Source organism: Vicugna pacos, chromosome 6 (assembly GCF_048564905.1).
Source record: "Vicugna pacos chromosome 6, VicPac4, whole genome shotgun sequence".
Taxonomy (NCBI): domain Eukaryota; kingdom Metazoa; phylum Chordata; class Mammalia; order Artiodactyla; family Camelidae; genus Vicugna; species Vicugna pacos.
In genome coordinates, this window is record NC_132992.1 from 49,669,866 (window position 1) to 49,694,123 (window position 24,258).

General features: G+C 34.6%; 1 protein-coding gene across 9 annotated transcripts in view; it reads left to right on the forward strand.

Annotated features, from left to right (window-relative positions):
* FANCM (FA complementation group M) overlaps nucleotides 1-24,258 on the forward strand; it is a 765,839-nt gene that overhangs the window by 526,353 nt on the left and 215,228 nt on the right. For 2 of the 9 annotated variants that reach the window (XM_072962991.1, XM_072962994.1), the window contains one exon: nucleotides 2,012-2,270. The exons of the other annotated variants lie outside the window; for them this stretch is intronic. The gene's annotated coding sequence lies outside the window, so the exon portion shown is untranslated. Of the gene's footprint in view, nucleotides 1-2,011; nucleotides 2,271-24,258 lie in introns of those variants that run through there. 9 annotated transcript variants of the gene reach the window in all.

A 24,258-nucleotide genomic window follows, 5' to 3' on the forward strand; every position in this document is an offset into this window, starting at 1 on the left:
TTAATGGAAGTCAAAATGTTCTTATGATTGTTTATATGTGGGATAACATGTCATTCTTGGGTCACAGTTTTAGGGAGAAAGTTAGAAGCTATAAGAAAATGTCCAGGGGGAAACTATGATTATAGCTTCTAATGTATCTTTACATGAGTAAACATGAGATCATGAATTTTAAGAAGCATTTATGCATGTAAAAATCATGTATACATGTGTGCAATATGAATGTAACAGAGCATTTAGTTGGGTCATCTGTAGCTAAGAGACTGAATTTTCAAGTTAAACTCCATCTTTCCTCAAGCATATCCAGTCAAACTGGGACTTGAATCCTACTGATTTGTGGAATTGGGTGGTGACCGTTTTCCACATTTCGGTTTGCATTTATTAATTTACGAACTTTTTCACTCTGACCTCATGTAGTTTGGGTGTGTGCAAATGTACATAATAGAATGGAGTGGTCTTCAACTTTTGTCAGATAATAGAAAGAAAACAAAAGGACCCGGGGAGGTAACTCACTAGGATGGTTTTAAGAATTGGAGGGAGTTGTTGATTACCAGGATAGTGGTGGCTACATTTTACTCAGTTCAGTGTGACCACTCTAGACGCATGTGTGCTTTAGGAAATTTAACAAGTCAGGCACAAGCCTGCCTCCATCCTGGAGTAGACTTTGTGGCCCCTTCATAGAATGTCTCACAGACATAGGACATGGTAACCCTCCCTCTGTGTAATTTTTCCAGGACCGTGAGTAGTGAGGGGCAATGGCAGTGCAACACTGGTGCATATCAAGGTGTGGCGATGATCATGGCTAATCACTGCAGCTTCTGTCCTCCAGATGTGTGCCTCTGTACTGCTCACGTGGACATCACTGATGTCCTTGAAGTACATCAGTGCCACTTTGTGTGCTTGGAAATTCTCTAAAATATTGTGAGGTAAATCAAGCAGAAAGACTAGATTACAGTTAATCAGGTTAAGAGTTGGAGTATCATATAAGGTTATATATTTGTACTCATTTGTACTTAAAACTGTTGTATCTGTGATATTCCAGTTATGTGATGTCAACAGAAATGGTTTTAGCTGAACATGTTACCACATAAATATTTTCCATAAAGTTAAGAACCTCATAGAAGATAAGCATTATAGAACAGAACACATATTATTAGCACTTGGAATTAGCCTATATTGGAAATAAAATGCCTTCTCGAACATTTGTGATGTATCATAGACAACATCTTCATGTCATTGCTTTAGTTATACAGGCTAAATGTGTTCACTGTTATTGCTATGGTAAATGATATAATAAAAAGCTATCTAGAATTTATTTTGGTATAATAATTTATTTTAATATTCTTACACAAAATTTTTGTGCACTATTAATGAACTCATGAAGAGCATAAGTAGGACATTTACATTTTCAGTTATATTTTACTGTATTTTATGGAAAAACTTTGTTTTAGAGACACAGATCTAGACATTAATAAATATTTCAGTGAAGGAACCTCCAAAAACTACTTTGAATATCTAGGGCCATTTGCTTGTTGTCCACTTCTACTTTTACCACAAACAATTTTTTTTGTTTCTTTTTGGGTAATTTTTCCATGAAAAATTTCTATGAACTATGAAAATGAATGGGAAAATTCACCCAAGCATTTAGTTTCCTAGGCTCCCACAAGAAATAAATCTCTTGCAAGTTATAGTATAAGATTCTGAAAATGTTTGCATTTATGAGAACACATTAATAGGCAGGCAGAAATTATTTCAAGAAATATGGGAATGATGATTTCCCCAAAATGGTATATTGGGTTATTGTTTCCAATTCTTCACTTCCTCTCGGTAAAGAATTATCCGCGCACAATCTTTGCCATGCCACTTTGCAGTTCTATAAAATCCTCACTAGAATAGGTCAAGTATGTTTTCCCTGCACCATTGACTCTGGGCTTCTGCATGCAGCTTGCTTTGGCCCATGGAATATTAGTGGGTATAACAGAAACAGAACCTTTACTTTTTGTCCTTGCTTTAGCTTGTCCTTTTGCACTTCTGCCATCTGCCACGAGAAGATGATGCCTGTATGTAGCTGTCGTCCCAGGAGAGCGAGAAGACATATGGGGCAGCCTGAACACAAGCCATGCTCAGAACATCTCCCAGCAGGGTGCAGCAGTTCTGGAGGCGATGGCCAGTACTATGAGGACTGTATTGATTTCTATGAATGCTTACTGTGTTAAGCCACTGGAGCTTAGACAGTTAGGGTTGTTAAACAGCAAAATTACAACAAAAAACTTTCTGATTTGCCCAGTTTTTTCCTGTCCCTGGTATTTACTGGTACATTTCTCTTATAACTCTTCTATGACATTCAAATAGTCAGAGTATTTATAAGATTTTAATTTCCTGGGTAATTCCCCAATGTTTATATAAAACATATACAAAATACCACTTTTTTTAAAGTTTCAAATAAATTAAGTTGTTCTTTACTAAAAAATTTATTTGAAATCATTTTTTATAATGCTTATTTTTGGTTAAAAAATGGATATTCCACACTCTTAGCAGGAAAAAGTTTCTTAGCAGAAAAAAGTCCTTTTGATAAAGAAATTACCTTCAGATTTTCAGTTTATATCACAGGCAGTTCAGTTGCTTGTAGGAAATCAGTATTTTCTCAGTCTTAAGTTATATTTCAATTGAGTTTTTCTTAATTATAGTTTAATATTTGAAGTTAAATTTTAATTAAATTGCATTGGCCTACTTTATCAATTTGACACTAACAATTTTAAATATGTAATATTAGGGTTATACCAGTCAGTCACATTAAAATCTTTCTTAAAAAATAGGCACAATGTTACAGAACAAAACAAAATATAAAAAAAAAAAAGAAGAAATGAACAATAACAGATGAAAAATCTTTTGAATTAGGAGGAGGTGCTTTGGGATGCTGACCGAATTTTGTGTCTGATTGTGGCCTCTTTTGTACCTGCTTCATCTCATAGAAATACTGTACATACAAATAAATGGTTTTGAAGTGTTATCATCTTTGAGATATCTAGAGACTTGTAACTTAAGTTCATGCTCAAAACATTAAAAAATATGCTTTTCAGAAGAAACATACTATAGACAATTAACAGATAAATGATACTGTGAAAGGGCTTCCAGGAATTTGGAGCAAGGCACTATATAAATCCAAAGTAACATGAATAATAATTTGTATTTGCCATAGTGCCTTTCTCTGGGGATCTCTTGAAGCACTTTGCCAAACTTCATAAATATCTTTATTTTCATAGATAGTAAGAGCTGTATTCTAACCCATCAGTATGCCACATTTATTTAATGTGCAACTAGATTTGCACATCAAGAATCAGGATAAAGAGCTTTATGTAGAGTGGTTATCTAACGGCAGTCATGACACTTCTCAGAAAGAAGAGCGATTCAGTGCCATCTTCTGATGCCACTCATTGTGCTTATACTTGCCTCACTTCTAATTGGGGCAAACTTAGACTATAATTTCAAACTGGATACCAGAACAATGTCCTTGCAGCTGGAAATTTCAGAGATTATTTGCTCCCATTGCCTCTTTTGTTTTTTCTCTGACAAATACCCATCCTTATCCTTTGTTGTTTACAAATTGCTATTTCCTGTCACACTTAGAAATTGCCTTTCATTCTATCTTAGGAAGGCAGTGCGGTTTAGAGAAAGTGCTTTGGGTTAGGTATCCATAAAGCCATGTCCCACTGCTGACTTTACTGGGGAGTAAGAGAGAGGAAGTGGAGAGAAAGGGAAGCAGAATAGTGTGGTGGGGTTAAAATAGTGCCTACGCAACAGGGTTGTTATGGGAATTGAGTAAAGCATGTGAAAGATGGTTGACATACTCTCATATTGTAAGCATTGATAAATACCAAGTCTGGTTATTGACATGGTCTACCTTGTAAGCTCACTTACTTCACAATTCTATATTGAGGGATGTACAGTTGTCTTAAATGTCTTTAAAGTTATCTTTGAATGATTTTTATTCATAGATTGTCTTAAGCACACTTCATAATTCTCATCTTTTCTATAATTTTCTAATTTTGAAATATCCTTGCCAGGGTTCCATATCAGAATTCTGTTGACTTCTTAAATGAATTGAAGAGTGCTTGCATTTTCTCTATTCTACAAAAATTTGTTGTCAACAAAGATGGATATTATCACTTCCTTAAATGTTGAGGTCATCTAGTCATGAATTTTACTTGTGGGAAAAATTCTATTTCTATATTCATTATCTGTAATTGTTACAGTGCTTTTAATATTTTCTATTTATTCTTATCTCCATTTAAGTTAGCTACATTCCATTTTATTTAATTTTTAAAATTCATAAGCATACAATTATTTATAATATTATGATTTTTTATTCCCTCTTTTTTATCCTGCAATTGGTACTTTGTGCCTTTTGTTCCTTGTTCTTAATGATTCTTATAAGAGCTTATCATTTTTTAGTCTTTTCAAAGAACCTACCTTAGGTCTATTGTTTTCCTGTATTTTATGTTTATTTCTCATTTATTGATTTTTGCTTTAATATTTACTACTCTAATTTTTTAAATTTGCCGTTAATTTTCTAGCTTTTTTGACCGATGCTAGTACACTGAATTTCCTTCTTTCCTCTTTCTATTATGTACATTTAATGCTTTAAAACTCCCTGTAAATATTGATTTAGCTACATCTCACAAAGCTTTGATATGTGTAAGTTTTATTGTCATTTTTTCAAAATATTTTCTACTTTCCATTGTCCTTGCTTTCACCTGTGGATTAATGCATTGGTTAATTTCCCAGTGATTGGTGGTTTTCTAGATACCTTTTGTTCTTAATTTGTAGCTCAATCCACTGCGGTTAGAGTACATGCTCAGTAAAGTTAAATTTGTTGAAATTTATTGACACTTGCTTTATGACTCGGAATAAGGTAAGCATTATAAGTACTCCATATGACATAGGGAAAAAATAGTGCAGTTTTTTTTGCAGTTGGATAAAATATTCTATATATGTGAATAAAGTCAAATATGTTAAAAATGTAAATCAAAGTTTGTAAATCCTTTGTTTTTTTTTTATCTGCTTATTCTAATATTTACTGAGAAAGGGATCTTAAACATTTCCACTGTGATTATGAATTTATCTATTTCTCTTTTCAGATCTATGTATTTTTGGTTTTGTTTTACATAATTTAAGAATTTATTTGTAGGGGCATCACATTTAAAATTATTATATCTTCCTAATAGATTGACCTGTTAATTGTTATAAAATAGTCTCTGTATCCCTAATAATGCTTCTTGCATTTCTTTCCAGTTTGTGGGATATTATAATTATGTCAGCTTTTTTTGGATAGTATTTTTAGAGTATCTTTATTCTTTTACAGCCAACTTTTCCATCCTTCTTTGTTTTTTAAGCAGAGCATATATTCCATTTATATTTGATTCAATTAGTATTTCTTTTTGTTTCAGATTTGTCATTTCACTGTTGTTTTCAATTTTCTAGCTTGTTTTATATTTTAATATGTTTTCTTGTCTTCTTATATATTTTTTATCATTCCAATTTTTAAACTATATTAGCTTAGAACTTCTATACTCATCTGTTTTTATGATTATTATTTATAGTATTATATGCATTTTTAATTAAAGTCTATTATTAATTATTGTTGTTAACCTCTTACAAGGAAATATAGGACTTTAGTACCTTTTACTTCCTTCCAAACTTAAAAGCCATTGGTGTTTTAAAATTTTAATTCTATGTATATTTTAAATCACACATGATGTAATTTACTATTGTTGTTTTATAAAATCAATGTATACTTATCTTTATAAAATATTTACCCTTATCCTTTTTTTATTATCTCATATGTGGACTTATTTTCTTTCTGCCTGAAAAACACTCTTTACTATTTCCTTGTGTTAACATCTGTGGAATTATCTTACTTAAATGAAAAATATCTTTATTTCATCACCATTCTTAACTTATTTTCTTTGAATACTGTGTTTTAATTTGGAAGTTACACTCTTTAGCACTTTGAAAAGTAGATTTCACTGTATTCTGAGTTTTTTTGTTGGGAAGTCATCTGTCAGTTTAATTGTTGCTCTGTTGACAGTAATCTTCCTTTTTTCTGTGGATACTTTCAGTATTTTCTCTTTAACTGTTTTGCCTTAGCCCTGTGATTATCTCAAAAGCACTTACACTCTTTTCTGGAACATGCAGACACTTCTAGAGAATAATATCCCCAGTTGGGTCTAGATCCTATCTAAAATTTCCTTCCCTGAGATTTTTGTTTTATAATGATTAATTCCTGTGTTCTCTCCATGATGCTTTCAGATAGTGGTTTTTATATTAAGACATACACTTTTCAAAACTGTTCTCAGCAGGAGGGTTGTCTAAAATTATCTGCCTATGAATACCTGAGGTGTAAGTGTATGGGAACATAAAGATACGAAGTTCAACAAAGGAAGGTAGAAAAATAGAATACATACCTTATTCTCCCATTTATAAAGGGTTCAGAAGAGCAATAATTATTTATTTATGGTGTAAACTTATAAAGTCAAATAATATCATAAATGTTAGAATAATGTTAGAATGATGGCTTCTAGAATGAAAGAAAGGTGTTAAGATTGTGAAGGGTTTTTGAAAGACTTATTGTACTTAGAAGTTTTATGTCTTAACTTAAGGTGAGGTGCATCTGTATTGTTAAAAAAGTTTGTTGTAATTTATAATTAATGGATGACTTTGTACATCTGTTATATTTAGCAATATATACTAGCATTAAAGGATAATCATATGTTTTATATATAATCTTTGCATTTCATAATTGTATAATTTAATTATATATTTTAATTTGTGGATATGTAATCATATATAATTGTAATGCAAAGGATCACTTTTGTGTAAGTATACATGTGATTTTTTTTCTTACTTCAGATTTTATTCTTTAAAATTACCGTATTTCATGTATCTATGTCTATCTATATATCTTTACTTTATTATTAAATGAGGCCAGAGTGTACTGGATAGAGCAATGATCTGGGTGTAAGCAGTTCTAAATTATATTTTTGAAAATATTTGTGTTGAATAACCTTGGTTACTTCCTTAACACCTCAAAACTTTAGAATCTCCATATATAAAAATAATTCTTATACACATTGAACAGTATAATGCTGTGGAAATTTATTAATATTGTTAAAGGTAAATCCTTTCATCTTCTGTGTGCTGTTAAGAGGAAAATTCTCTTCTTCTCTCTCTCTATATATATATCTTACTTTTAAAGATATGCATGTATAACTGAACATTTATTTGAGTCATTTGAAATATGTACAGATTCTACATTAAAAATACATAGTCCAAGAAAACAGTTTATTTACTAAGTTTTAGTTTTATCACTTCTGATTCTAAGAAAGTAAAAGGAGAACACTGAAATACATTTTTACTTGAAGAAAAACCTGGCTACAGTTTTTGTTGGGAATGAGGCAGTACAGTAACCTAGAACGGGTTACTGACGCTTAAACACTCATAAGATATTATGACTAGGTGTATTAAATCAGATAGTATTTTATGGAACCATAAACCTTAAATAGCTTTATAAAACAAGTTGATTACTATTAAACACATCATAGTTAACTCTAAGAATCTTTTTAGGATTTCATCATATTAACTTGCATACTTTTTTCTATGATTTACTTGAAGTTCAGGATCCTGGACCAGTTTTACATATATGCAAGAGTCTGTTCATAAACATATTACATTGCTGTAAAATATACTGATACATTTTTGTTGTATAGATAAGTATTTTTTAAAAGTTTCATCTTTTAAAACTTTTGTTTGAGCCTATTGAAATATTTAGGGTACTATTATAGAACAAATGTGTGGAAAAGATGTTTTGGAAGAAAACTATTAGCAATGAAAGTTACAGCTGATTTAGAAGAAAAAAAATAATAATAAAGTCTACTAGAAGTGAGAATGTAGCTCTGAAATCTTGATCTTGAGGACATTAAAACAAATTCTTATAAACAAATGTTTCCTTGGCAAGGGACTGTCTTACTCTTCTGTTGACCACAGGTAAGAACATATGATCTTAAATTCTGCAGTGATTCTGCCAGATGTAGTCTAGGCAAGCCTATTTTGGCCAGTCTTATGCTTGGATGTGTATTTTCAACTATAGGTTTAATACAAATATTTCAGTTTGTGTAGAGAAATGCAGATACTTTGGATAATGTGTAAGGATGGGAAACAGTATAGTAAATAAAAGCCTAGATGATCTGATGATACAGTAGAAGCTTATGGTTTATGGGCTGAAGGCTGGCTAGATACATTGAACAAAAAAGTCAGGTGAATGGGAAAAAGTAATCTCAATTTGTTTACAGGATTGTGTTTGGGAGTAACAGTAGGCTTTTTGGTAGATTTCTTTAAGGTAACTCAAAAACAGTTAATCCCATATGTGTGTTGAGCAATGCTTCTCTGTGAACCATCTGATAAACTGATAAGAAATTGAACTTGAAACTATTTGCAGCCCACTGGTGTACAATGAACTATATACTAAGAATATTTTAAGACATTGTATTAGAAGACAAGTTTGAACGTGGGGACTTGATGCATGATTGTGTAACAGCTGCTGTGAATATTAATAATACTGCTTAGTGACTTTTGTTTTCCCATGGCACGTTCAGAAATTGTTTTAAATTAATTTTTTAAATGACTGTTCCTCATTGCCTTTTAGCAGTTTTAGCACATTAAGTCAGTTTACCCTGATGGGCTAATGCCTTTATACATGCAAATATACAACCATTTACATGAAGACCTAATTAAACATTATACCTCTTTTTTCCATTGTGTTTTAACAATTGAAGCTGTTTCAGGGATTTAATAATGGGGTGTTTGTTTACTTTTGAAATTGCAATCAATGACACCAAAGTTTGACTCTAAATATGCATTACTTACTTGTGTAAGAATTTTTACTGTTTAGTCTCCAATACTTTCAAGATGAATTAAACATTGGTAATTTCAGCATTTTATAATCCTAGATCATGCCCAACGGAAAATGGAATAGCTTGGGGAAGGAAAGTGACTTCTTTTCTGAAGTAGTATTTTTCAAACTGATCTGTTTCAGATTTGATAGGTCTAATTTCCCATGTACACCACTTGCTTTTAACATGCCCTTAGGATTTTGTCAGCTGCATAAAATTTGGATTATAATTTAGCTGGCTTTCTCATACTTCTTCATTAACTCTGTACACAAGAAAAAAGAGTTCCTTCAGAATATGACTAGCTGTCTTAAAAAAGAAATTAATGATTCTTTCTATAATACATGTAGAGCACTGATTATTTTGGGGTTAGACATACTGTGGGAGACATTTTTAATAACCATTGAAAACACAAGAGCTGAGTTTCAAAGCCCTTTAATAGTGGATCCAAATACAAAGTGATAGAAGCTAAAAGCTAATCACTGTATTTCAGTTTAAAAAAGAAACCCATCTTTAATTATAAACCAAGATTTGAACAGAGTTTAACATGTGTACTTTAAAATATAGACTTATTTTTAAAGACATAATTATATGGTTTACATAATTATAACCAAAAGCACAATAGTGTCTGTGTTGTGAGCACTTACCAGGTGCTACTATCATCCTAGATACTCTTCAGACATTTTCCTGTTTAATACTTGTCACTGCACCGCATTGGCAGTTGGGAAAGGCAGTCTCATGCATGCCGTCTTTCAGTCCCCACTCAGCCAGATGAGGATGGGCCTTGGTCCTAGAACACTTTCTTACCAAGAGGAAGAGTCCTCACAGTTCGTGCTGGGCTGGTCATCTTGTGTGGAAATATCTTCCCCTATTTCAGATGCAATGTGCATTCCTTTCTTTTGTTTAAGTGTATGTGTCCTATGGCATCTGGCCAGACTCATTGCTCTATCTATCTCCTGCTTGGAGGGGACAGCGTCCTTGGTTCTGTGACTGCACAAAAGTGGTGTGTGCAGGACAATTGCCCTGTGTTGATGACCGGGAGGGACTTGCTGGCCCTGAGGGACTGGTGCCCGCTACTGAAGCTGATCTTTCTCTGTCTCTTTTCTATGTGAATAAAGGATTGTTCCATCTAGCACTTGACTGTTTTGCATTTTCCTTGGCAACTCTGATGCCAAAATGAGGTGGGCGTAAGTGTTCTGACCTCTACTGCTGGTGATCAGCAACAGATGCTACTTGCTCAACAGCCCACATCATACAAGTGAAACAACCAAGGTTAAGAGTGTTGGGAGATGAGACTGTTCTCCAGGGTGTTTCTGTATATCCAGCATCAGCTTTTATTCCAGATTATTCTTTAAAGGATAGTTGTATGGCAAACAGCATTGGAAGATAGAGATAGTGTCTTACACTAAGGTAGAGAGCAGTTTTTTTGTTTTTTATTGATTAATATAATAAAGATAATATCTTCCTCTGTTCAGCAGTTTTGCTGGCAGGCCCCTTTAAAATATTGGACTATCCTAAGCTCAAAGTTCCCCAGATGTCACATGAACCCACTGTATGCCCAGCATCTACACGGGCCTGCCTCCACATCCTCCCACGGAATTTGGGAGACAAGGGGCAACTGAAGCAAACATGAAGCCACACTAATTCCTGTGCCATTAGTAATGAACTTCTTTGTTGCTGACCTAGTAGTCTCACATCTACCAGAATCCATAAAACTGTGGCAGGTAAACTAGTTGGCTTGCAAGTATGGTAACGTCTTATACCCTTTACAGTTCTTGACAAAGAGAAGTTGATTACCTTGGTGAAGATAATATAGGTAGTGAGTAGCAAACCTTGCTGGTATTTGAGATGAGACTGGTCTTCTAAAGTTAACTTACATGCTATTTGCCTTTATAGTAGCAGTAGGCTTCAACTTGGGAGATGTAATGTTGCACATACTTAAGTTTGTTTATTTTGAGATGGTGCCTTTTGCTATGCAGAAGTTTTTTATATTTATATAGTCTGTATCATAGTCAGAAAACCTTTGTCACACCTAGATTATAAAGTCATTTCCCTATATTTTGTCCTAGTGCTTTCATGTTTTATGGCTTAGATTTACATCATAAAACCGCTTGAAATTTTTCCTGATATATAATGCTTGTTCTTTGTTGTTTCTTCCAAATGCTTACCAAGTTTTTCTGAAAATTTTCTTTATATGCATCATTTTCCCATTGATTTAAGATGACAGTTTTATCAAATATGAAAGTCCCTTGCTCATTTGAGTCAATTTTTGCATATATGCTATGGTCACTGGCATAATGTCAGTATCATTCAGTTTCTGAGGCTTTAGAGTATGCTTTAATGTATAGTCACGTTGCTCTTCTTTTACACAATATTTAACTATTATTTTACTTTTTTATAACTTAAAATTACTTAAAATAACTTAAACATTACTCTTTTGGCATTTGAAAACAATAGCTAACAGTGGATATTTTAAAATTTATTACTCACTTCACATACAGAATGTTCAAAATTTTACATTGAGAGCACTGTTTACTGTAAGTTCTCTTACGTGCTCTTCATCAGTTCTCTCCTTTACCTCGTTTGCTGAGCATTTTGTCATGAGTGGGGGTGTTGATTTTGTCAAGTAGCTTTTCTTATGCTCCCTTATTCTTTCCAAGTTTTGCAGTATTATTAACCACATTAACAGATTCATTTTGATCCTTAAACCAATCTTGCATTTCTGGAAAAAGTTTTACTGTTCATGATGTATTATTATAGATAGATGGATGGATAGATTGATAGGTTGGATTTTCTAAGATTTCCATTTATAATTTTGATCCATGTTCACGAGAGAAATGGTAATGTCCCTCCTTTTAATGTTTTGTTGGGAAGTGTTTTTTGTTTCTTTTCTACTCTATGGAACTGTTTATTTAACTTGGTATACTTTCTTCCTTAAATCTTTAGAATAATATACTAGTTAAATCATCTGTCATAGAGTTCTTGGTAGGAAGTGTTTAAATGTATTCAATTACTTTAGTAGCTGTAGTACCATTCCAGTTTTCTATTTCTATGTCAGTTTTATGAATTAGAATTTATCCACTTCATTTAGGTTTAAATTTTTTTGGCATAAAGATTGCATAGTATGTGTAACTCAATTTTTATTACCTAAGTGATCTTATTGATATCTACATTTTTATTCATATTTTGATAATTTGTGTTTGCTTCTTTTTTCCTTGATCAATTTTCCTAGAGCTTTATCAATTTTATTAAAAATTGCCTGTCTTTTCACCTTCCTGATTTTTAAATTTTAAGTTTGTCTTTTAAGTTATTTATTTTATATTTGTATTCTATTCTTCAGTTTATTCTATATTTAAAGATTCAATATATTGCTTTTTTCTAGCTTCCTGAGATTGAAGCCTGGATCTTTGAATTCCAGTCTTTATTTTTTTCTAATATAGTCATTTAAAGTTATACATTTCTTTTGAAGCCCTGATTTCTCGGTATTACACACATTTAAATATATTAGGAATATTATTTTCATTGTATATTTTTATCCATATATTTTCTCTCATCTAATAAGGGATGTTTTGTCTAAAACTATTATCTTTTAATTACAGCATTGTTTTTGATCTACATGAATATAATTAATCATATATAAATATTTACTACTTCCAATTGTTTCTACTTGACTCACTCTTTTGTAGTTCCTTTAAAATTTTCCCTTTCTCACTCTTCTTGGAATTAGTCAAATATTGTTTATTTGTTATTCCATTTTACCCTCTAACAGCATGTTAATATATTTTTATTATGCTTTTACTGGATGTCCTAGAAATTACAATACACAATCCTGCCTATTGTTACCAAGTTCACGCTCGCATGTACTGCTCACTACATGACAGCTCAGTAAGTCGAGAGACAACGTGTTGGGGCAAAGAATAGTGATTTTATTAGGAAAGCCCCAAAAGATGATGGACTAACGTTCTAAAGAACCATCTTGTTCTGGTTTGAATACAAGCATTTTTTATGCTACAAAGAGAGGGAGATGGGAGGGAGTGTGGTCAAGAGGTGATGGGTTGCTGTAGACTTCTTGGTGCCAGCCAGACCTTGGAGGGGACATGGTAATCCTTTGTTCTGGAAGCTGTTCAGCGTAGGCCTGGGCATGATACTCCTGTCAGGTTTCAACAAGACAGATGTTAATTTCTGTTCTGCAGCTCTTTATCTCTATGTGGCTGGGTGATCGCCGAGCAAGGGAAATTTTTCTTTCTAATGATTAGTGTACCTACGAGCTAAGCAAAAGTATTTTAGCTTTCAAGGTTAAGCATGGGACAGTTTCTGGCAGGGGGCTATTATGTATACTTCAGTCTTTTTATGATTAACATGCCTATGTGCAAAGTTAGCAAGGCTGGGCAAGAGGCAATTACCTATAGAGCGCAAAATCTAGAGCTTAAAAAATAGATTCAGCATGAAGTCAGGTTAGTTCCTCCTTGTTACATTACTACATTCTATATAGTTCTTTTATTGCTTCCTTTAAAATATAAGAAGCTTATGAAGGATAGCAGAATATGTCACCCCAAAATGTAACTGAAGGAGTTCAGAATATGCTACCCCAAAAGATGCTACTTTAATATATTATTTTCAGCTTTAGGCACTTGAAAAGCAGCATATGCAGGGAGAGGTTTTCTTTGAATTCCCCTTATCTACCAAAAAGCTAATCCTTCGAAAGGAACTCTATTGTCATAAATCCCCTTCCCAGTAGTTTCTTAACCAGTAAAGCTTGACTCTTATCACAGGAGAGATCAGAAGTAGACACCACTCCCAGATAAACTTTGTCATAAATTATCATAACTCCCATCTGTTCTAAGGGCCCACTCATCTTTCCTAAAAATTATTTACTCTCCCCTAAGAGGCCTCTCCTTCCTCTATTAAAATGGTATTTCAGCCTGAATTCTAAGTTACCTCAGGGAATCACTCATTTTCCCCTGGTTATCTTCTATGTATACATGAGGTATACATGTTAATGAACTTCTGTTTGTTTTCCTCTTGTTAATCTGTCTTTTATTACAGGGATCTCAGCTAAGAACTCAGAAAGGTAGAGAGAAAATTATTTTTCCTTATAGGGCAGATTTGATATGAAATTTCAAATTTATGAAGTTTTGCAATCATCCATTTCATCAGCCATGGAAATGCTTTTCTTAAAATTAAAACATTTTTTTCACCTCCTAACATCCATACTCATAATCATATTACCATTTATTGCATTTTTACAATGTACCTAATATTCTGATAAGCTTTTTTCCTGTTCTCTTCAGAATGCTTCTCTTTGCCTCTCTCATGCATTTTAAAATTTCCATGTGTCGTTTTGCTACCTTGTCTTGTATTCAGAAAATACCTCAGCATTTTTGATTTCTTTTTAGTTGCTTATTTATATCAGAAAGCTACACAAATGCCTATCTAAAATCAGTATAACTGCTGATAATGAATATTGCTTTGTTGCATACACTAAAAAAGATTTAATTTCCAAAGGGCTCTGGCTAGAGAGCTCTGTTGGCAGTTAAAAGACTTGCTCTTTTTATGAGAACTTCACCATAATTCGTATGCAGGAAGATTGACGAAGTGTAAATTATCTATAGTGTTGTGTTGCAAAATAAAATACTAGAGAAGCATGATTAGCTAATTGTGTCTAATGACTCTGAAAACATAATACCTCCTCCAAACAGGAAGAATTAGGAAGTGATTTCTTTTTTTTTTTTTTTTTTGCTTCTTGTGAAACTTATTCTTTGTTTGCTGAACAAGCTGATACCTGCTGATAAGATGGCTTTACTTTCAAGTGATAAATTATCTTAATTAACTTTAATTGTTTGCAGACAATTTTATGCAAATAGAGACATTTAAGAAATTGAAGCATAAAGATTTAATAGGGAAGATGAGCCTGAGGAGAAATAAAATTTTCCATTCTTTTTAAAATTTGAAATTGATGATAATGTTGGCTGTAACAATTAAAGATGGAGGAAGGAAAAAAACTGATACTTGGCGTGAATAGGGATCAGAACTTTGGATGTCGAAGGAAATTAAAGAAAAAAATACATAGCTTGCTGTTTTATATGTGTGTGTAGTTCTGAAACAGTTTTCATTCAGATAAATCAATATTTCTCTCAAGATACTTTTTTTAAATATTGGGTTTCTTGGAATTATGGCTAAGCCTGGTTTACACTAGAAATTGAAAGCCCATTTGAAGAGATTTCACACAACTTTGCTGCCAGGTTATGTGCTTCAGTGGTTTTAGATAAAGTCATCTCCTAAAGTCATTGTATTTCTTTTCCATGTATTTAAAATCGAGATTAAGACTGTCACTGGAAAATATCAGCAAGTTAGACAAACTGCTTTTTATTGTCTGCCTTCCTTCCTTAGGGGAGCCGCTATTGTGTTTCTTCGACCTTTCATTTCAAATGGTCGAACGCTCTTACAAGTCCTTGTTTCTTTCATCACAGTGATTGGCCTGTGTCCTAGTGCTTTCATGTTTTATGGTTCAAATTTAAATCATAAGTAAAATTTTAAATGTAAAGTATTTTATAAATGTAATCTCCAAGCCATAGAATGTGATGCATTCCATGTCAAATTTAAGATTAAACTCAGCTAAAGACAAAGATTCTCCTTTTATGTAAAATATAAAATCATTATTTATAGAAGTTCATGTTATGTAACTGTATGATGCAAAATCAGGAAATAATAACTGCTATGAGGAAAACTCAATCACAGTCATGAATGTCAGGGGTGGGTCATTTTAATCTGGTGGTGAATGGACTTTCTGAGTGAGTAACCTTGGATGAAGTGAAGTTAGTGTGAAGATTAAGGAAGGAGGAAGAAACAGAATGTGGAAAGGCCTTGAGGTGGGGATTCATCTGGCAGATTAAAGTAGCCTGAAGGCTAGAGCAGAGCAAATAAGCAAGAGAGTGGGAGGAGGGATAACATCAGAGAAATGCTGGGATCAGTCAGTCTGAGTAGTCAGTGTAGAAGCTTTGGTAGAGTGGCAACATGAGCTAAAGTTTGTGGAGAATTGTGGGTAGTCAGACCATTGCTCCCTTCCTGGGGTACCCACAGTTTGTGACTGATCAGCACCAGAGCACAAAGGCCCATCTCTCCCACCCCAATTTCATCATCAGAATTCTTTGCAGGGTCAGCTAAGGCTTCCCTTGAGACTGTATCACAACTGTAGCAACTTCTCTGTCCAAACAGTTCAACTTCCTTCTCTTCCCTTCCGCAGGTTTTGATCCCAAGAGGATGTCCTAAAACACCTCCTGAGTGTAGACATGAAAGCAGGGACACTACCTTTGCTTAGCTCTCATTCTCCTCAACCTGCGTTCATCATTTGATATTGGTAACACCTGCCTTCTTGAAATTGTTTTCTTTTGGTCACTATGACACCCCATTCTTGATGTTCCATGTTCCCTATGTCTCCAGTCTTCTATCAATGCAAAACTTCTTCCATTAAGCCCCCATGTATGGTTCTTCCATGATATGTGTCCACTGCCATCTTATTACTCAGTTTTTCACTCCTCTTCTTAGGGCTTCACACATTCTCACTATCCTACTATCTGAATTTCACATTCAGACTCAACCTTATGTACTGTAGGTCCAGTTTCCCAGGAGGAAGGCTCTCAGATGGGGATAAGTATGCAGGATGATTTTTAGCGAATAAGAATGAGAATAAGCCATAACTAAGAATATGCCATAGCAGGAACACAGAAATTCTTTTTGTCAGAAGTCTGTTAGTTGATAAAGCAGAGAAGCGTGCTACAGTTAGTATGTTTGCATTTCACCAAGTCTTTTTAAAGGTCAATAATGGCATTCCTATGAACAAAATGGGGAAATGAACCAGAAGCAAGTATAATTATATAAATTTGCATTTGGATGTCTATGTCTAAGGATATCAAACCAACATGCTTGAAGGCTGTTTCCTGTTCACTGACTTTAAGATTTAGATAAAAATATCAAAGGAGTCCTTATGACATTTTTAGATGACATGAAACTGGGAGGTTTAAAAAATATGCTGGGTGACAGAATCAGGTTCCATAAAGGTCTTGATAGGCTGGAATAATGGACCAAATCCAGTAAGATAAAGCTTAATTGTGACACGTGTTAAGTCCTGTACTTGTATCTTCAAATCAGCTACTTAGATATAAAATAAAGGGGCCTGGACTTAGTAGCATATGTAAAAAGGACAGTAGATCTTGACTCAGACTATACATGACAATCACCTGGCTGGAATTTTAAATATCCCAGTGCATAGGATCCATCCTCAGGAATTTATATTAATTGGTTTGGGGTCAGGCCCAGGCATGAGAAGTTTTTAAAAAGCTTTCAGGGTGATTCATATGTGCAGCCAAGTTTCATAACCACTAATTTTAACACACTGTGAGTTAGCTGTGTGATATCACTGCCTCCTCTCAGGAAGGAAGGAAGGAAAGAAGGAAGAAAGGAAAGAAAGAAGGAAGGAAGGAAGGGGAAATGCTGAAGTAATCTAAACAGAAGGAGCATAGGACATTATCCGTAGGAACATGGGCTTTGGGGTAAGGTGAAAGTGGTTTTAGTCTCAGCTCTACTCTTCCAATATACATGGCCTTAATCTCTTTTGACCTGAATTTTACGTTCTTTATGATGACAATAATAGTACCTACTTACGTGTATTGTGAGCACTAAGTAAGAGTTTGCATGTGGAATGCTTGGCACGAGACTCAGCATGTAGTCAATGCTCAAAAAAATGTTAGCAGAGGTTACCATTGAACTGCAGTAGTAGAATTATCCAATTTAGAATGTGGAAACGGGAATGTGCTCTTCTCTAGCCTAGGCAAACCACGATAGGGTTTAACTTCTAAGCATCAATCTTCAGGGAACATAGCCAGCCTGGTTTCAGATCTGGTTATGGATGAACAAACTAAATATATATAAGGAACGTTCAAAACCACTGATGGTATTAGTCTGAAGATAAAGAAATAATTGTTTTTTAAAGAAAAACTGAAGTCCAGTCTCGAGGATCAAATGTCAGATTCTTCTGTGTACATCTAAAAAGTGGAATTAGGAAGAATGGGCAGAAACTGATGGAGAAAAAGATTCCAACATGCGGGGAGCCGCTCGTGACGGAGGGCTGCCGAGCACAAAACTTGGGCGTAAAACCCCAAAGTGCAGGGCGCCAGGCTCTGAGATTGAGGCTGCCGAGCACAAAGGTTGGGCCTAAACTCCCACAGTGCGGGGCGCCCGGCTCAAAGGTCAATTGAGTCAGAACAATCTCTGTCCCGCCACCCCTTTTACTAAAGAATGCATCAGGTGCGCTAATGCCTGAGGAAATATCCTTGAGCTACTAAGTCACAAAGGACCTTCAGAGGGAGAGATACAATCGGCACACAAATCAGTAATCTTTTTAGAGAACAATCACCTGAGTTAAATATACACGAGTCACGATGTTAGCCTAGAGGAACAATGTCTTAGCTTATCATCTTGGTTCCAGGAACTCTTAATCTTAGTTTTACAAGAACTGTAAACAATAATGATGTCTGTAACAATATACAAGTTAATGGTTTTAGTACACGTTGTTAATGTGCCTTAAAACAATACCTTTGCCTACAGGCAGGAATGTATGAGCTAATGGGTTAAAATCATATAAATTGACTGCAAGAAATAAACTCGTCGTCCACTCTTGACCTAGCGTCTTGCGGGCTAGAGTGAGACCCTCTCAACCCCACTTTTTAGTCTTGTCTTGTCTTGTTGTCTCTTTGTTACGTCTTTTCTTTTCTCAGTCCTGTAGCAAGGTTTCTGGACCTGATCGATTGTCGGCTGGCTCCGACACCAACAGTCAGAGCCTTGTCTGCAAAATGTACTAATGGCCTCATCACAGATTGGACTGCATATTGTAGAGGGCATTTGATGACCTTTAAATTCAGTGGTAAATCTCTGATTAAACATTTCTCTTCTGTTGCTCTTTCACTCCTCCGTCCATTCCAGCTCATCCTTTACAGTGCTGAAAATGAATCTTCTTTACTAAGTGAATGGAAGCATGGATCTTTTTAGCTCAGAATCCTTCTGTGCATCTCTATTACACACTGAATTAATACAAAGTTTTCTGCCTGCTGTCTTGTAGCATGTGCTCCCAAGTTACTATTCCAGTTTATTCTAGTCTCACCTATTGCCACTCCCCATTTCTTTCTCTCTCTCTCTCTCTCTATATATATATATATATATTAATTTCTTCTTTAATTTATTATAAGAAACTGTCAAACTGTCTTCCAAAGTGGCTATAACACTCTTCATTCCCACCAGCCATGAATGAAAGTTCCTATTGCTCCACATTCTTGTCAGCATTTGGTGTTGTCAGTGCTGTGGATTTTAGCCATTCTAATAAGTATATAGTTGTTTCTCATTGTTTTAAGTTGCGTGTTCATAATGATACATGATGTTGAGCATCTTTTCATTTGCTTTTTGCCATCTTTGTATCTTCTTTGCTGAGATGTCCTCAGATCTTTTGGCCATTTTTTAATTGGGTTGTTTGCTTTCTTTTTGTTGAGTTTTAAGAGTTCTTTATATATTTTGGATACCAGCCTTTTATGAGATACTAGCCTTTTATGAGATCGATGTTCTGGAAATATTTTCTCTATGGCTTGTCTTTTCATTGTTTTAACAGGGTCTTTCACAGAACAGGACTTTATAATTTTAGTGAAGTCTAATTAATAAGTTTTTCTTTCATGGCTCAACCTTTTGGTGTTGTATCTAAACCATCACCAAACTTAAGGTCACCTAGGTTTTCTACTGTGTTATCTTCTAGGAGTTTCATAGTTTTTCATTTTACCTTTGGACCTATAATCCATTTTCAGTTAATTATTTTGAAAGGTGTAAGACTGTCTCTAGATTCAAATTTTTACATGTGGATGTCTGGTTGTTTGACAGCATTTGTTGAAAAAACAGACTTTTTTTGATACCTATCATTTCCTTCTGAGAAAATTCTCTTTTCTCTCACCACTGCACATTTGACAGTTTCCACTATTCCTTACCAGACTGCAACTGAGAAGATGATCAGCAGTTGATGCTTTATTGTTGATATGACAGGTTGACATATGATACCAGTGATTTCAGCTGGGTTATTTATTTGGATCAGTTTTATAGTTTGTATAGAGCTTGATGTCTGACACTTACATTGGCTCTGGCTACTTGCTCACTGTTTAGTCAAATTCTGTAGTACAATTTCCACATGCAATTCCTAACAAAAGGTCACATGATCGTGACTTCCACAAGTGGGAAAGTGTAGACATTCTGCTGCTATTACAACATTGATTGGCATTCAAATCAAGAAGTAGACTAAGGAATTGGGGTTATAGGTCTCATTTTAAGAATAGGAAGGGTTTTCCAATGAGTGTTCAGTGGACTAACTGCAGCATAATCAGCTAAGGTAGCTATTAAACGTGCAGATTCCTGAACCACGCTTGGACCTAGTGAAATCAGAATCTCTGGTCATGGGGTTATGGAGGTAATTCTCTTAACTTTTGCTTGGACATCTTCCAAATATCTTTTTAACTCAGAACCCGGAAAGTAACCCTGCTTGAAGGTCTAATTTTCCCAGGGTACTGGATAAAATAAAATACCTAGCTTGGCATTCAAATGGCAAAATTCTGAGCCCGTGTGTCTGAGTAAAAGAAGTGTGTTTGAGTACTTGCATATGTTTGAGTGTTGAGGGAAAGGAAATCTTTATCAAAATGCTTCATATGTGTTTCATATCTAACTTTTCTGAGGATGGGTGTGTTATCTTTGCACCAAATATGTGCCTATTGCAGTTTCTGTCCTAGTGATTGATGTAAACACTCAGGCACTCAAACTAGAAACCTGAGAGTAATTTTACAGTTTTCTTTTGTTTTATCCAACTAAAAGTCCTGCAGGTGCTTGCATCTCCCCTAATTATTGCTTAAATGTGTCCATGCTCCCTCATTCACATTTCCAATGCTATAGTTTAGTCCATAAAACAGTCATTTTATGGTCTGTTTTACTGCCCTGGCCTCTTAATCCCTTCCTTGTCAATCCACTTTTCACACTGATTGTTGTCATAATGCACTTTATACGCACACATCTGCTGGTGTCATTACCCTGATTGAAATTTTGCAGTTTTAACTCATCAGCATAAATGAAGTCTCCTCATGATCTCAGCTTTAAATACCCACTTCAGCTTTATTTTCAGGTACTCCACCAGATTTACACTGTGTTTCAGCCACAAAAATTTATTTGTATTTCTTTCAATATTTTCATTCATCTTGATCTGAAGTGTTCATCTTCTTCGTTTTCTTAGCTGAAGATTTCACTCGCCAGTGAAGCCTTCCTTGATAGCCATTTGCCCTCCCTGCATTTAACATCACTCCTCTGTGCTTTCCGATCATCCCATAGCACTTGCACACATTTAATTGCAATTTTTTATTTAGTTGCTTTACCCCTTCATCAAAGGGAACTTCCAGAAGACTGGTTATTTTTTTCTGGTAAAAATTTTCATATAAATGGTTATATGAAAACTGTTTCTTCCTGAAACAAATATTTCGTACTTCAATTTCAGGTAATGTAGAAGATCATAAATCTGAGGAGAAATGCTATATTATAACTACAGAAGAAATAAATAAAATATTGGAAAATGGGACATTTTAAACAAATAAATGAGCCCACAGGAAAGGAAGAAGTGTGTCTACAGTCTAAAATGGGACTAGAACAACAAAAGAGAGCAGGAAGGTTAAACCGATTTTGTACCCACATTGGAAAGAGAATTAGTTGGTGTGAGGGTTCTTAATATCTACTACATTAAGACCTGGATTTCAATGCCTAGAGAGAAGAAATGAAGCTTTGGCTTTGTGAGGCAGTGAGAATGGGATCCTCATTAGTCACAATTTTTGAGTGGCTACAAACATCATAAAAAGTTGAATTGAATAAAATTGTTTGCTGGCACAGAAAGACAAAAAGAGCACTTGTTTCTTTTTCATAGATTCCAGGTGAAAAAATAATGTCATCCCAATTATTCAAAACCTTAGCCTTCCATTCTTACAGGTTTGAGGTGAAGTCTACATTATACGTATTATATATATTGTCCAGCAACCCCTAAGCTGAGATATTAATACAAAAATTCATCGCCGGCCTGTAAAACACTCCAAAGCCTGACAGATACAACTATTCAGCACCTGGGAAGGGCATACACTCAACCAGACAGTACAGACCTTTCATAGTTAGAGCCCAATTGAAGAGAAACCCACAATCCAAAATTAAAGATGACAAAAATCAGTAATCAAGAGTCAGTAAATGGCAGCTACAGGAAAGCAGAATTAGACCCCTCTAGAGGTATGAAATAAATGTGTTCTAAGTCACTAAAGACACCAGTTGAAAGCACTAATAAGATACCATGGTAAAAATAATAGGAATATTTGAAACATAACCAAATATTCTTCTAGAAGTTAAAAAAAAAGTCATTAAAATAAAACCACAATCAATGAGTTGAACAGCAAAATAAATACAACTAAAGTAGAAATTCATGAATGGGTATATAAATCTGAGAAGCACTTTATAAACAATACTTAACTTAAAAATGTGCCACAGCACACAGGGAAGTAGTTTGTATTAGAGACATTGAGGTGAGGCTTGGGTTCGTCAGTGAATGTCCTAGAAAGGTGCTTTAGCTACCTGTTTTAAGTATGAGTTCCGTGGGGAGCCAAACCATTCAGGGAAAAGGGAATGGAATGGGTAGAGTCATAGAGGTACAGAGACTTAAAGCGATGGAAAAAGTGAAAAAAAAAGAACATAAGAAACATGGAGGATAGAATGTTAAAGCCCATCACATGTCTAATAGGAATTCTAAAAGTAGAAAGTAGTATGAAGAAGAAGAGATAACAGCATCAGAGTCAGGAACTAACTGAAAAGCCACCTCCAGAGAAGACACATGGAAATAAATCCACACATAGATACATCTCAGGGAAACTTCAGAACATCAGAGATAAAGAAATCTGAACAGTAACTAGAGAAAAAAGACCTACAATGGAACAATCTGTCTGAAAGCCGGCTTCTTAGCAGCAACTTTAGTTGGCAGAAGAAATGGAATGGCATCATCAAAGTATAGATAATAAATACTTCTCAGAACAGAATTTTATATCAGGTTAAAATACTGTTCCAGAGAGAGCACAACATAGACATAGGAAGAGACAGGGGTAGAGATGAGGAGTGTTTACTTTTAACTGACCCTCACTAAATGCCTTTCTTAATTAAGAGACTGCACATAACTTGAGGTCAGGGAACCTAATGATTGACTGTTCTGTGCCAGGCACAGTTCTAGGCATTTGGGAAACATCAGTGAACAGAGCAAGTATCCCTGCCATCCGGAAGCTCACATCCGAGTAGGGGGAGCCAGACAATAAAAATAAGTCACAATCATTAAATAAGGTATAGTATGTTAGAACATAATAAATGCTATGAAAAAAGAGAATAGAATAAAACTGATAAGAACTATGGGGTGAGGGAGAGTGTATGTTCCAATATTAACATGATCAAGGTGGGCCACATTTAAACTAAGGCTGCAGGTGGCAAGAAAGTCAGCAAAACAGTCATCTGGGAGAACAGTGCTGTAGTCAGAGAGAACAGGCAACACAGAAACCCTGCAACAGTATCATAACTGGCACCTGCCTGAAACAGCAAAAAGGCTGGTGTGGCTGGAGCAAAGTCAGCATGGGGACAAAAGGGGCTGGCACAGAGTTTTGAAAAGAGAAGTGATATGGTCTGATTTTTATGTTTAAAATATCACTCTGGCTGCCATGTTGATGATGAACTGAAAGGGGCAAAGTAGATACATAAAATTGATTGCAGTAATCAAGCCAAGAGATGATGATGACTTGGACCAGAATGAACTCCTGTTGTCAATCAAAGTGTCTGTAGTCAATAGATAATATGTTAATCAAGAATTTATAAACAGTTTTCCAAGTGCAGAGAAATATATCCCTAATATATAGTCTGTTAGATTCAGAAAACATTAATTGTGAATACCAAACAGAAAATATATATATAAATCTGTCCATCAACAAGATGACATTAAACTCTTTGTATATGTAGTCTTGAATGGAAGATGAAAGAAAAAGTCACTGTTCTCAAGAGGTCTGCAGTCTTGTTTTGAAGTTAAGATGGAACCACATAAAATGTATGCTAAATAAGTCTAGGTCTAGAAAATAAAAAGATGATCTAATTTGTAGACTATAATGTGAAAACATTTCTTAAATCTCGTTTGTCATATCTGAATGTGGTTTACTGTGTCTCTTCATTTCTTCACAATATTTATGAACCT